Here is a 13412-nt window from a genome sequence, read left to right as displayed (position 1 = left end):
ACACACCTCTGGATGAAAAAACTAACATATTGACATTGAAAAGTGGAACCATTTTAACCTGGGTTATTTAGAATTCATAACTACTAATGGCTAGGTAGCCTGGTAAAAGACATGTTTTGCTGCTCATGTTATAAATCATCCATGTGACACAGGCATTCACTTCTGTATATTTGAGCACAGCACTGAACAAGATGTGCCACTATTTTAGAAGATCTCAGTGTTCTCAACTGGAGAAACTGGTACTTCTAAAAGACTGTTCATCCCTACATAGGACTTGCAATCTTCTAATAATCTCAAAGCTGGGGGGTTGGTGCCACCAAAAATATCCATCTTCAAATTTCTTTCTTGTGATTTGTGGTTTTCTCTGAAGGTTTTTCGGCAATCTTGTATTTATCTCCTTGAAATTTCAATAATTCTGCATTCATAGAGGCTGAATTTATGGTAAATATATCTGCATTTCTCAGTATGTCATGGAGTTCCAGGTAGGCTAAAAAACTCCTTTGATCAGTTATAATAAATATCTTGGTTCAGATAATGTCAAAAATATCCATTATCAATTAACATTAGTGCTGAGGCACATCTCATAATTGATTATGTCAAATCGCATTCGTGATCAAACATATAGAGATGTCTGATCATGCTGGAAAAATATAATTAGCAAATTTGATTGTAATCTATCATAAGCCAAATTAACATATGGAAAACAATTCAGATAATGCTTTAGGAATCTAAAGAGAATTCTTATTATGTTAGAATGTCATAAGCCAGAGACTGCCATGAAAGGAAAGAAAGGTAAAACTAATTAAAGCATTTCCAGTAAAAAGCACTTTTCATTACAAAATTCCATGTGTCAAAACTGGAACTATTCACAGAAAAGGGTTGGTTTTAGTAAGTCTTAGGATAATTTAAATTCCAAATTGTCAAAATACCTCTTTTTGATTCTTTAAAGGAAAAGCCTTCTTTTCTGACATAAAATTCCTTTTCTGTTCAGCAATTTTCATAAATATATAATGAAAAAGCTTTAAAAAATAAAAGTCAGTCGTCAGAAAAAAATGTTTTTATTAAAACAATCTTTTTTATTATCATGACATCACACAGAATTTCTTTTTTTTCTCTCTGTCCCGAGTAAGCTTTGAAATCTCAAAAATTCCTACAGATCAGAAAACTGCTTTGCATTCAGCTCTTACACACATGGCAGCATTTGATTATCTCAGCATACTTGTTTTAGTTAGAAGTCATGAGACAACGTCAGTACTATGAAACCTATCCAAACTTACAAATTCTTTATTTGGGGGCATATATTTTCAGTGTGTCGTTTCAGACAGATTTAAGTTTTAAACGTTTAACATTTTGCACTCTTTTTTCTCCTAGACCTTATTACATTATAGAAATAGCTATTGCATGATGTTAAACATTTCTCTGTCATCCAGTGATAGACAGTTGATCCATCAGTATGTATTTCATGTGCAAATCCTTTCATTTTCTGTTATACACTTCCATTGCTGGTTTCATGATTTTTTTTTATATGCAGTTCCTTTGATGTTAAATAAATTAATTTTGAACCACAAGTAATTGACCGAGTTTCCTACATAAAAGCATTTAATATACTACTTTTTGACCTATGGTCTCCCACATGCCAAGAGGAATGTTAAAATTCATGCCACGTTTAGCAGGACTGCAAATCTGGGCTTGGGAACATTCAAACAGAATTTTTAAAATAATATCAATGCAGGTAGCATCTCAACTACTCACTGCTTACTTGGATGTCTTTAGTTAAGACTGTGGTGTCACTGTGGCCAAAAAGAAACTGCCTTTCCAATAACAGGTCTGAAATCAGTGCAGGGACTACATGATAAAAGCAAAAACATCCACACGGATCCTTATCATCAACCAACCTAAGCATCAAAGCAGTAGTTCAATGTACCAAGACTTGAGTCAGAGGCAGCTATCTGCTCTATCAGCTTCAATTTCACAGGGAATTAGATGGCAGGTCTTTGCCGTGAGCACGAGAGCAGCCTGTTCCCAAAGTGACTAAGATTTTTGGCAAGTGAGGCAACGCCTATGCTGTGTGTTGAGGCAAGAAACAACCACGTTCAGGGTTACTGGCCAGCAGATGCCTGGAGGCACTGGACCAGCACTGTTATCCAGGGCTACCATCTTGGCTTTGAGCCCCATGAGTCCATGGCTACTCAATGTTTTGTTTATTCAAAGGGCAGAGAAAGCAATCTCCCTGTATGCCGTGTAGACCTATCCAAAGTCACTGCAAGGAGGGCTTGTACCCCTTTCACCACCAGCAGTTAGAAGAGTCCTCATAAGTGTAAGAGAACCAGACACTAAAGGAAAATAGCTGGTGCCTCTGGACCAGCAACACAGTGGCACCGTTGCGAGCTGTCCCATCAACCCGGTAAATGTTACTCACGATTTATCTGGAGGGGGACCCAGAGGGCTACTGCTTGCAGGGCATACACTAAATCTGTGCAGGCACCATGTCCTTCATGTCGCTGTGTGGCATGACTCAGAGAAGATGGACATGCGGAGCCAGGAATCATTAACATACTAATACATATCTGCCACTTATTAATGAAGTAACACTTATACATGTTCAACAGGACAGTTGAGAGTACAAGAGGCCGCATGATAGTGCTTTTAGGGCAAACTGTGACCTTCTCAGATGTCTAACAAGGAAAGGAACAAAGTCTTCGAATCATCAGTCTTTTACCCTACTGAGAACCAATAAGAGTCACCTTGTCACTCACTCGCAGATCCTACGGATGGCTACACTTAGCTGAATTTGCCTAACTCCCTTTGACCAAGGTCTCTGTTTCTATCACCCATATTGGAAACCTCAGACTTAAGCTGAAAATATTCAAATCTGATTGAGTTTTCTGCAGGATCTGGGCAGGCTTGAATTGGGGCTACATAGAATTTAGGCTAAAATACTCCCACCCACTAAATAATCTTCCAGATCTTCCTGTAAGTCACTCCTGAGGGAGACAAATGCTCTCTTGGCACTGTAACAGCTGATAAGAGTTATGTGTAGTTGTGGGGGATGTTCATGTCCAAGTTAATGCAGGTGCTCAGACTTTGGCTGCCAGCATTCAGGATAAACTGAAAACCAGTAAGTCCCAATCTTGCTTCACTTTCCTGAAAAATAAATAAGAAATAACTGAACTACAATCAATAGATTGTGTAGCATATGCAAGAAAGAAATCCAATAGTGTCTAATCTGTCATTAGAAGAACAACCATCCAGTTCATAATCTGGGACATTTTTCTGATGGACTGTAAAGGAACTTTCAACTGTCCTGAATACCACATGGATTCCTAAGGCATTGGGAAATTAAGCCTTAAGGCCTTAACGCCTTGACTTAATTTCTCAGAAAAGGAATGGCTCTATCTAAAAGGACTCACACCTCCAGTATACTGTTTCTGAGAAAAAGGCAGCACAACAGCCTCCTTCAGATAACAAGCATCCGGTTTGTGGTCAAAAATGTTCTAATGCCTTATGCATCTCCACAATTGCCGTTTTTAATATTCCCTGTGGCACCAGCTAGGAAATCAGATACAAAATCAAAATAATGTAATGATAAAGGAGTTTGCCATCTGATACAGTTCCAGACATCAGGGAAGGCAGGAGCTATAAGGATCACCAAATCAACGTCAGCAAATGTCAGCAACTGCTCAGGCTTCATCCAGAACAGGCATTATGTTATGCTGTTTAACAGAATCAAAATTCTATATGTGGTTGGATGAAACATGCTGAAGTTCGGCTGCTTCCTGTCATTATACATGAAAATTCCACTTAGTGATGATAAATATTGAGCCATAAACCACTTCAGAGTTCAGGAAAAATTTCTTGTTTTCAGAATGTTCTTCTGATGTTACAACAATGTGACTCGGGACCTATTACATACGGCTGTGTCTTTTAATCTAATGTACTTAGCTTCAATGTCAATTTTAGAAACTCCCCCTGGAGCTACATGAAAACTGAAGTCTTGATCATTGCCCAGCTTTATGGAAATTCAGTGCAAGCAATTATGAGCTGAACCCTGAGAAGGTCACGTTTGTAAGTAAGAGGGAATAAGGGAGCTTAGTGAGAGTGACTACTCTGTGAGCGGCAGTGACAAAACGAAGTGTAGATACGCTGTTCAGCTCTCTGTCTTGAAGGTGCTTGTCAACCTGATGACACCCGAGCTCCAGGATCTCCTCCCCATGTCATTGCCCACCAAGCACTCCTCCAGGCGATAAGTGCTTCTGCAAGTGAAGTGGGAGGCAGCGGGGACTGAGATCACCCCACAACTGGGGTGCCAGCAGAGTCTTACCCCTCTCTCAGTGGTCTCTGTCTTTGGTCTGCTTGGGCTTTTGAAACTTTTGGGGTAGGGTTACCTTTGCTGAGGGGTCTTTGGTTGCAAGTTAAAAAATCCCTGATCTCAGTGCTTACATTATATCGAATTATTCTGTCAAGGAAGGACTTAATACATCTCCTCCTCCCATCTTATGCTATCTTTCTTTACCACTGAGTGAAATAAAAAAATACAGGTTAAAAAAGCACTTGCTTGTATTTCACTTCTCCTCTTTTATTGCATTTTCTTTTTTGCTTTTCTACATCATACTTTTACAGTTCTCCTGGTTTTGGAAAAGCTACCAAAAGGTAACAAGTGAAATAAGACATGTCAGTCCTGCAGAAATTGATTCCTTCCAAATGAAACTACCTTTGATATGGTATGTTTTTCAAAAGAATCCTTTTTTATTCTGCCAGCCCCACTACACAGCTTTGCAGGCTTGAAATTAAATTGATGTAGTGTTTCCTCTGAGTCCTGTATGATTTGAGAAGAATTAAAATGATTTACATTTTTTTTAATTTTGATTTTATTTCATTTCTTTCATTGGCCTTGAAGGAATGTTTTCATAACTATGAACGTCCATAATTTATCACAATAAAGGACTGGTAAATGGACAGAGGTCTCATTTCCCTCTTTTAGACTAAATCAGAATTGCTGAATAATATACTGTGAACGTGCTGAGATAACTGCTAATAGTGAGTCTTAGATTTAAGTGGTAGAAACCTCAGCAGTTTGCCTAGGGACAAGCTGACTTCTGGCGTCACTAATATTGAGGAGTTATCATGTAACACAGTGAAGTGAAAGAAAATTTTGGTTTTTAATGGATTTACAACATAAAGTTGTATAGTCATACAAACAGGAAAGCACGTGCAGAAAAGGTCTTCTTAAATAACAGTTAGTGTGCCCAATTCACAGGGGTTAGTTTTTGCCTTGTTCGGTCCTTATAGCCTTGCATTTGGACTAAAATAGATGTAAATCGCTACTGTTCTGATCTGGTAGGATTTCAGGTACTAACGAGGAAAGAGATAAAACTAGTAAGTATGCAGCTTGCATTTGTGATTTGATTGATAAAAGTGCAGCAAAAGGTGGGGCAGTATAGGCTAGGAATGACAGCATGTTTACAAGACACATGGCTCTGTAAAAATTATGTCATATATTTTCTTGTTATATTTCATAAAAGTGCATTCCATGCATCCACTGCCTTACTACAGGCAGTAAATCAGCCTGTCCTTCCTCATTCTTTTGTTCTGGCACATAAAATTTCTACAGTTCATATATATTTTGGCAACCACAGGGATGATACTGGAAAACCGGGAAAAGTGTCTTTCTGTATTCACACTGGTTTATGCCAGGAGACTTGGCATCTAATATTAGACAGCTGATTTCATATTTGACACAGATTAGTAGTGCCTTAGACCTACCATCTCTCAACCCATATTTGTCCATTAAACAACTTTGACTCTTTTGTAATGCAAACTAGCTGAATGATAGTTTCCCAAGCGTACAGAATTGCTCATTATGTCAGCATCAGTGTCTGATTTGTGCTCTTGGCTGTGGCAGTAAAAGGACCTGCAACTCCCCTTTGTGCTAGCTGAGTCTTCCTTGAAGAAAATAGAGGGTGTTTTTTTACTTCCTTTAGTCTTTATTTTTGTTGTTGTCACTGAATAGTAGCTTCTACCTCTGTGTAATAACATGGAAATGCAGCTAATTAAATCCAAGGATTGTAAAATATTCAGTGCTGAAAGGGAAGCTGCCAGAAAATCCATTTGTGCAGCATATTAAAAGGAAAAGAGCAAGTGCAACTGGAGAAATTAATAAAACTTGACCAGTGGAATCTCTTAGATAAGATTCAAAAGGCTACAGAAATTCTCTAGGCTCTGATGTATTGAACAAAGTGAACATCTTAGGTTATGACTTGCCCTAAATGAGTGGGATAATTAAAATGACAATATTTATTCACCACGGATTCATTTAGTTTGGAATAGGTCTCAATCATTCATAAGCTCTCTAGAAGTGAGGGCTGCTGACGGGGTTTTATAAACTGGGTTGGGGAGCTCAGAATTTTTCCGTGTTTCTTTTGAGTTGCTCAGATGTGCATCTTCCTCGCTGCACACTGAGGGTGCAGGATGGATTCAACCCAAATCGCAGGGATAAGCAGTGGGCAGCCGTGAGATCTGCCTCGGTTCACAACTGCAGACGTTGTGCCAAAGCTGCAGGCATGTTCAGCAGATGGCTGGGAGCATTTGGGGCATGACGGAGCACATGGAGCCATCCGCAACATCTAGACAGAGGCAGGTAAAAGAGATTTTCCCTCTCACACACACAGCCAGTCTATTTGAGGGATTAAAATGCAGATTTAAGGGAAAATAAAAAAAGCCAAACCAAAAACATTTGGTAGAGAAAACAGGACACTGACACCAACATGAAACTATCACAGGAGTCTTATACTAAAGGTTACCCCCAAATAATCAGAAGTATTTCTGAGTTGCATTGATATTTGCACCTCTGTGTTCATAGTCCTCTGAAAGTCTTGCTGCTTCTTTTTCTTCTTTAACGTCAGACACTCACATGCCTGTGAAATGTTTTGCCTCACTTGGGAGGGAAATACACTCCTCTGCTTTTCTATGCTAGATTATCAATTATGTTAAAGACTTCTCTGCCTACTAATGAGAGAAGGAGAGGATGAGCTTTCACTGAGAGCTTTCATTTGAAGTGAAAATCTTTAGTAGAGCCCTCTCATTACGAAGGACACTATAATCACCTTGATGGGAGAAAAAAAAAGTATTCTGGCTCTGTACTTATCTTCCTCCCACTCTCTCCCTCATTTTCCTTCTCCCTCTCCTTTATGCACATGTGCATATGTGCGCACACACACTCTCTCTCTATGGGCTACGGAAGAAGCAACCTACAATGCATGTATTTTCTGAGCTGCAGGGTTGCATCCACACAGGTACAGTTATTTTTTTTTCCAAAATGGCCCGAACCTGTAACATGTGCACTCCAGCACTCACACACCATACTTCAAGGATTTCACTTTTATTCTTTTCAGTCCACTTTTATGGGTTTGACCTTTATTTTCTGCACACATCCTGTCAAATCCTTTGCAAATGAATTTTATAGACACAAATATTTGCTCTAAAGGAATTTGGAATTATAAACACCCACACTCAAGGAGACTTTACTTTAAACATGAATGCTTTGCTATGGAAATACTTGCATTCTTCACTCGGGGAATAAAATCTGCATCTTGTCTGACCGCTTCCAACCAGGCAGCACAGCCTGAGTTACAATTATGCACCATAATTCCCTGTGATGGAAGTATACTGACAATAACCAATTCAAATGCATTCAGATAAATAAATTTAAAGTAAATGCATATTGCTGGAGGATGCTCAGCTAGCAGAAAAAAGAAAAGCCCAGTAGCCTAATATGTTACTCCTTGGGAATAGCTCTCTGCCCTTATGCTGATACATTCTTTGGGAATGCTTTAATGCAGTTCCTATAATTAGCAAGTACTTCATAATCACCTAGAGAATGAAAGCTGTCTGTGAAGCTTGGGTTGATTTTGCAGGCATTGTAGACCAAATGCTTCTTGTATCAGCAGAAGGAAGGTTGCAGGCTGGGGTGGGGGGGCTCTAAAATATTACCAGGAGGCAACAACAGTTCCCTGTATCAGACTACATTTCTCTTCTTTGAGAAACAGGAGTGAAATCCTGGTCTTGCTGAAACCCCTGGGCATTTTGACAGCTGCTCCCCCAGCAATCCGGCTAGGGCTATGGCTTCATTGACATCATGCAGGGGGCAGGGAGCAGTGAGGTATGTGGGGACAGAGTCAGGTGCTCCTCTCCTTGCCTGGATGACGAGGTCACCCGTGGGCTGTGTCCCAGCCTGGGGAGGCAGCAGGCAGCGCTCACCCAGGCTTTTCCCCTGTGCCCTGCGCTTGCAAAGCCCCTCCAGCCACTCGTGTTCTGTTCTGCCCACCCCTCTCCCAGTCACACCTCGAGGCTATGATGTCTACAGGCAAAATGTGTTCCTCTAAATAAGATTAACTGCCTGTGATAGTATGGAGAGATTACTGTGTGGGTTTTAACCCTTTGAGTGTCCTGGGACAAACTCTATGGGACCCCCTCTGGCACACGGAGTGCTGCTGCTGCTGCTTGACGGTGCGTTCTCTATTGAGTGGGCACGCTGAGAGATGTGGAAAACGCTGGCTGGATATCAATCTTATATATCGTCTTGCTTGGTAATTATTCTGTCAAGCGTCTTGTGAGAGGAGAGAGCCGTGGAAAACTGGGCAAAGACTGTTCTTGTAAATATCTTTGAGCTTAATGTTCAGAAATTACATAGCGATAAGAAGGACCAGAGTTTATAGTCTTATTTCATTTGAACGTAAAATCAGCCTAGTGAAAGAAATGTCTAGAAGAGAAATTGTGTAAACATTTTACTTCTGGTACTGCTTGCCAGGTGTTTGAGAACTTAAAAAGAATAAATGACTGGAAAAAACCCCAAACCGTTTTAATTTTAATGTAATTTTTCCCATCTCTTTTCTTTCTATACAAACTTGAATTTGATAAGAGAGGGTTGCACATTTACAAAATACATTAGTTGATTACAGCTCACTCGCTGAACCCCGTGGAACCCTGCACCTTCTCCTGTTAGTAAGCGTCTCAAATAAATTCACTGTTTTTCACTTTGAAACAAAGACGGCTTTTATGACATTTCATTCTGAAATGTATTTACCTGAAATAATTGCTTAGAAGTGATCTACAGGATTTAGACTGCTCAGAGTATTCTATAGGATTTAGATTGTGACAGCCAAAGGATTTAGACCGTGATAGCGCTCTATGTCTAAAAAAAAAAAGAGCAGAGAACTTATAGCCAAATGGCTCTGTGGTAGTCTGATTAGACCAAGCCTGAACCTTATGTATAATAAATATAATGCATAGTAATATATCTCTTTGATTTCCTGTAGAAATTTGTAACATGCTCATGTGATAGTATTGTTCCACAATTACTGGAATACTTGGAATGAAAAGTTGAAGACTACTGTACAAAAGCTAGTCAGTATTTTTGAGAATTTCAACCAAAATGTGGAAGGGGACTGTGCCTTTCAGGCACCCAAAAGCAGCTAGTTAATAGGGTGATTTGTTCATTGTTGGAAAGGTGAGGGGAAGAGCATTTCTAAGACTAACCTTTCATGCAAGGATAAATTAGATTAATGGTTTACAAAATGTTCTGGGTAAAGTAACTCTTTTACCTGCAGGGTTTTGTGTAGGCAGGCATGTGAGAAGTCTGTTTGCAGCACTGCAGGGTTGGCATGCACTGCTTATTTAGATTCATACCTGCAAAGTCAGTAGTGATTTCATGCCATCAGAATGAATTTGGAACAGATTTCTTTGCTCTTTCCAAGAGAGATAATTTGTAAGAAGCCCTCTTAGAGGAGGTTAGACTTGTCCTTTCTTTACCCTTCACACCTTCTGAACCACATGCCTTCAAGGAGGATGTTAAAAGGGCATTGAAGGACTTTGGTCAAAGCGTAAGACCAGATTCCTAAGTCCTAGATTCTCTGTCTATATCAAGCACAGAGATCCTGTGTGATCCGGAGATTGCCATTTAACTTCTTATGTGCCTCAGATTCAGTTGCTCTGAAATTGTAAAATTTATCCATCTCCCAAAGTAGGTAGCTCATATTATAACTTTTTGCTCCAGGACAGGAAATGTACTATGTACAAGAGGGGTCTGGGAGCTTTGTTTTGTCACTGCTTGCATCACACTTTCAAATTATCAGTTTCTAAGGTGTAAACTGGGATGGACACGGTCCTGGGAGACGCCAAGCAGCCACATCTTCCACTAACCAAAGTGGCAGCAGAGGAAACTGAACATCTCCTGGGAACGCCTAGAGAATCAAATCATACTATAAGAGCAGAGTCAGTGCAGATACACGTATGTATATATATACATATATATATATATGCATGTCTACGCACACATATCAACCGATTAGCCTGATAAACTAGCTAACATTCAGGCAGAATTGTTTTAGCAATGGGTATAAAATGACTATATAAATCAGACATCTCCCTTCCTTGCAATCCCAGTCATTGTCAGAGAACGTACATGGAGCTTATCCCCTTAAGTGTAGTAGAAGCAAAGTGCAGCCAGCACATTCCCTGCCCTCCGCTTCCAGATTTGCTTTTCCAGAGAGTTCCTGCCATAAGAAGCTCTGACTTTCTACCCTAGATTAAGGTGACAACGCTTTTCTTATCATCCGTTTTCTTCTTTCACAGTCTCTGGTGCTACGGCTTTCAAGAGGCACAAGGAGACCTCTTACACCACATGCTTTGGCTGTGGCCATGGTTTGCCATGTGGTACATTGCCTGGGGCAGCAACTTCTAGAAACTCCCACTCTCTCTTACTACAAAGGGCTTTAATTGTCTCTTCCGCTCAGTCATAAATGTGTCTTGCACATGTGGTGGGTTGAATAGAGTCTCTGGTTGTATGGCAATGAAATTGTCTTTAGATGGGAACTGCCCATACATAATAAGCTATAATACTTTCTCACATTCTGTAAGAAGAAGCTTGACAAAAGCTTCAAAAAGTCATTAAAATGTACCCTAAAATACTTTACAGATGAGAATTTTCTCAGACACGTGGCCTGGCTCTCGTTCAAGTTGATGCAAAGTAACTTGCTGCCCTTATGTGATCTTATTTTTGTTAAATAACAGCAGAAGGAGCAAGAAATTGAGACACACACATTCAAACCAGTTCAGTAAAGATGGTTAGACCCTACACAGAGACTTTTCTGTAAGCATCATAGGAAAGGACCTCAGAAATGTTCAATTACGTTTAAAAATACCATGATAGGATGCCTTCTAAAGCAATCCCTCCCTGCATGCTGTTTTCAAGCCAAGCAGCCAAGGATGAGTCTTAAGTGGTGAAAATACTATTGAAGATGGGGATAGGAAGCCCAGCTGTCTCAGACTGTCACACCTGCACAAAAAGACGACAGTGGCCACTGCTTAATGGTTTCTTAGCACCTGTTGGGGATGAGTACCAAAACGGTGTTCACTGCTTTTTCTCAATAAGCCTTTTGAAAAGAAGAATCGAAGAGGATCAGTAGCTGTCAAAGGAGAAGCCATGCAAAACTACAGGATCACCCCCTGAACATATATGGTCTGAGTTCATTAAACTCCACGCATCTCTGTAAAGGCTTCCCCTTGTAATTGAGGGAAGAAAATGCTCCCTATTTCTTTTCCTACTAGAATAATTACAGTTATTAAGACACACCAGGCAGGTCAGGGCAAAGCCTGTTTGGAGTTTGCATTTCAACTACACATTATGCACTTGCATTGTAATATATTCTAACTGACGGCATCGTTATGGTGAATTAATCTAAATTACGTCTAGACATATATTTACAGCAACGAGCATCACAGAGACTGCTTGGTGGCTGACTGCTTGGAGGATTTAAACAAGAAAATCCTGGGCTTAAACCTTACAAATAAATGACTAAATTGATAAACAGAGGAATAAATGAGTTTAGGCCATGCTTCAGGAACAATACCAAAATCTTCTCCCTAGAATTTTACTAGTTTACATGTTCCTTCGCCAGTTTACCATTTTAATTATCATCCTCTCTGCTGCAGGGACATAACCCTGCTGTAATGCTATTGCAGGCTCAGAAGCTGGCACAGGGAGAGTGCAGGGAATTCACAGTAAGTCATAGGAAGCATTACATGTTTTCTGTTTCTGTGCAGTAGAAGTGCCTGGATATACCTACATTTTAAAAGATTATCATGAATTTCCTATGGCTATTTTAAGTCAGGTGTGTCAGGAAGCTTAGCCATCATTTTACCGCTAGGAAAGTTAAAGACTTTAGCACTGTTCCACCACTAGTGGTGATGGGGGGAGAAGGAGGCTTGTAGTTCACGCTGTTATTATTTATTATTTCTAAGGAAAAAGGCTTTAGGAACAAGGCTGATTACTTTTAGCACTTTCCACCTACAGAAAATCATTTTATTACCCAGCTGTAATAAATCCACAGCACTGCCAGTGGATCATGTAATTAATTGTAATTTTATAGACTAAGTATATACAGCACTTCATCCTAAACTCACTGCAGGGTTAAAGCTCGCAACTGCAGGGTGAGGGACAGCATATAAGAGGTTTGGTGCTTCACCAGTGGCAGTAGCCGTGACTCTCAGGAGAGCTCTCGGGGGAGCTGGGCACGCAGGAGATACCTGACCCAGTGTCTGTGCAGCCCGAGGAATCTCCACGTCATCAGAGAGAACCGTGCTGCCATGTCACGACAGCATTCCCCTGCGGCAGCAGGGGGACAGCATGTTCCCAGCCCTCCCGGGGAAACGACATGCTTTCTCCCCCAGTGTGTGCTTAGTGACAGGGGAGGGACTGCCTCTGCCAGCCCCTTTGGTTTTGAGATCTCAATCTGCCGGCTGCAGTGCAACCATTGTGGGGCCGTCCAGGAGGGCTGGGGAGGTGCTGAGGGTGGAAAGCGGGCTGAGCCCAAGCAGGGGGGAATTAGGCGCTCAACAAGAGAAATATGAGGCCTGAGACTGCTTCAGCAGCAGGGCTCTGCGTCTCCCAGTGTGCTGGAAAGCACTAGTGATTTTTACACTCGAGGAGCCCCACAACAGTGAATTCAACTCCTTGACATGCCTTTTTTCTCCGTAGGGAAGCAGGAAACATTAGCACAGGCACAGCCTTGAGTAACATGTCTAAACAGCTTCCAGCCTGGAGAAGGCTTTCACTCAGCTGACTCAGAGCGCGGGCAGAGCTACCGTCTGTGCAGATGTGCCTGCAGATAAACCAGGTGGAAAGAGAGCAGTGCAAGTACTGTATATGTCCTACAGAAATGGGGCTGAGGTAAGAGTGATGGCAACACAGAAAGGTCAAATCCATTTCTTAAGATTGCCCAAGAGGCCTGTGCCAAACCCAGCGTTTGAACCTCGGCACCCCTTGAATCCCGGGTGAGTAATTGAGAGTGCAGTGGAGGTTTACCTTCAGGAACACTATTGCTGCTACCTTTAATAAGTGCTTTAAGAGCTCTGTC

Source organism: Chroicocephalus ridibundus, chromosome 3, assembly GCF_963924245.1.
Source record: "Chroicocephalus ridibundus chromosome 3, bChrRid1.1, whole genome shotgun sequence".
In the NCBI taxonomy this organism is placed as follows: domain Eukaryota; kingdom Metazoa; phylum Chordata; class Aves; order Charadriiformes; family Laridae; genus Chroicocephalus; species Chroicocephalus ridibundus.
Note: the sequence above shows the minus strand (reverse complement) of the source record.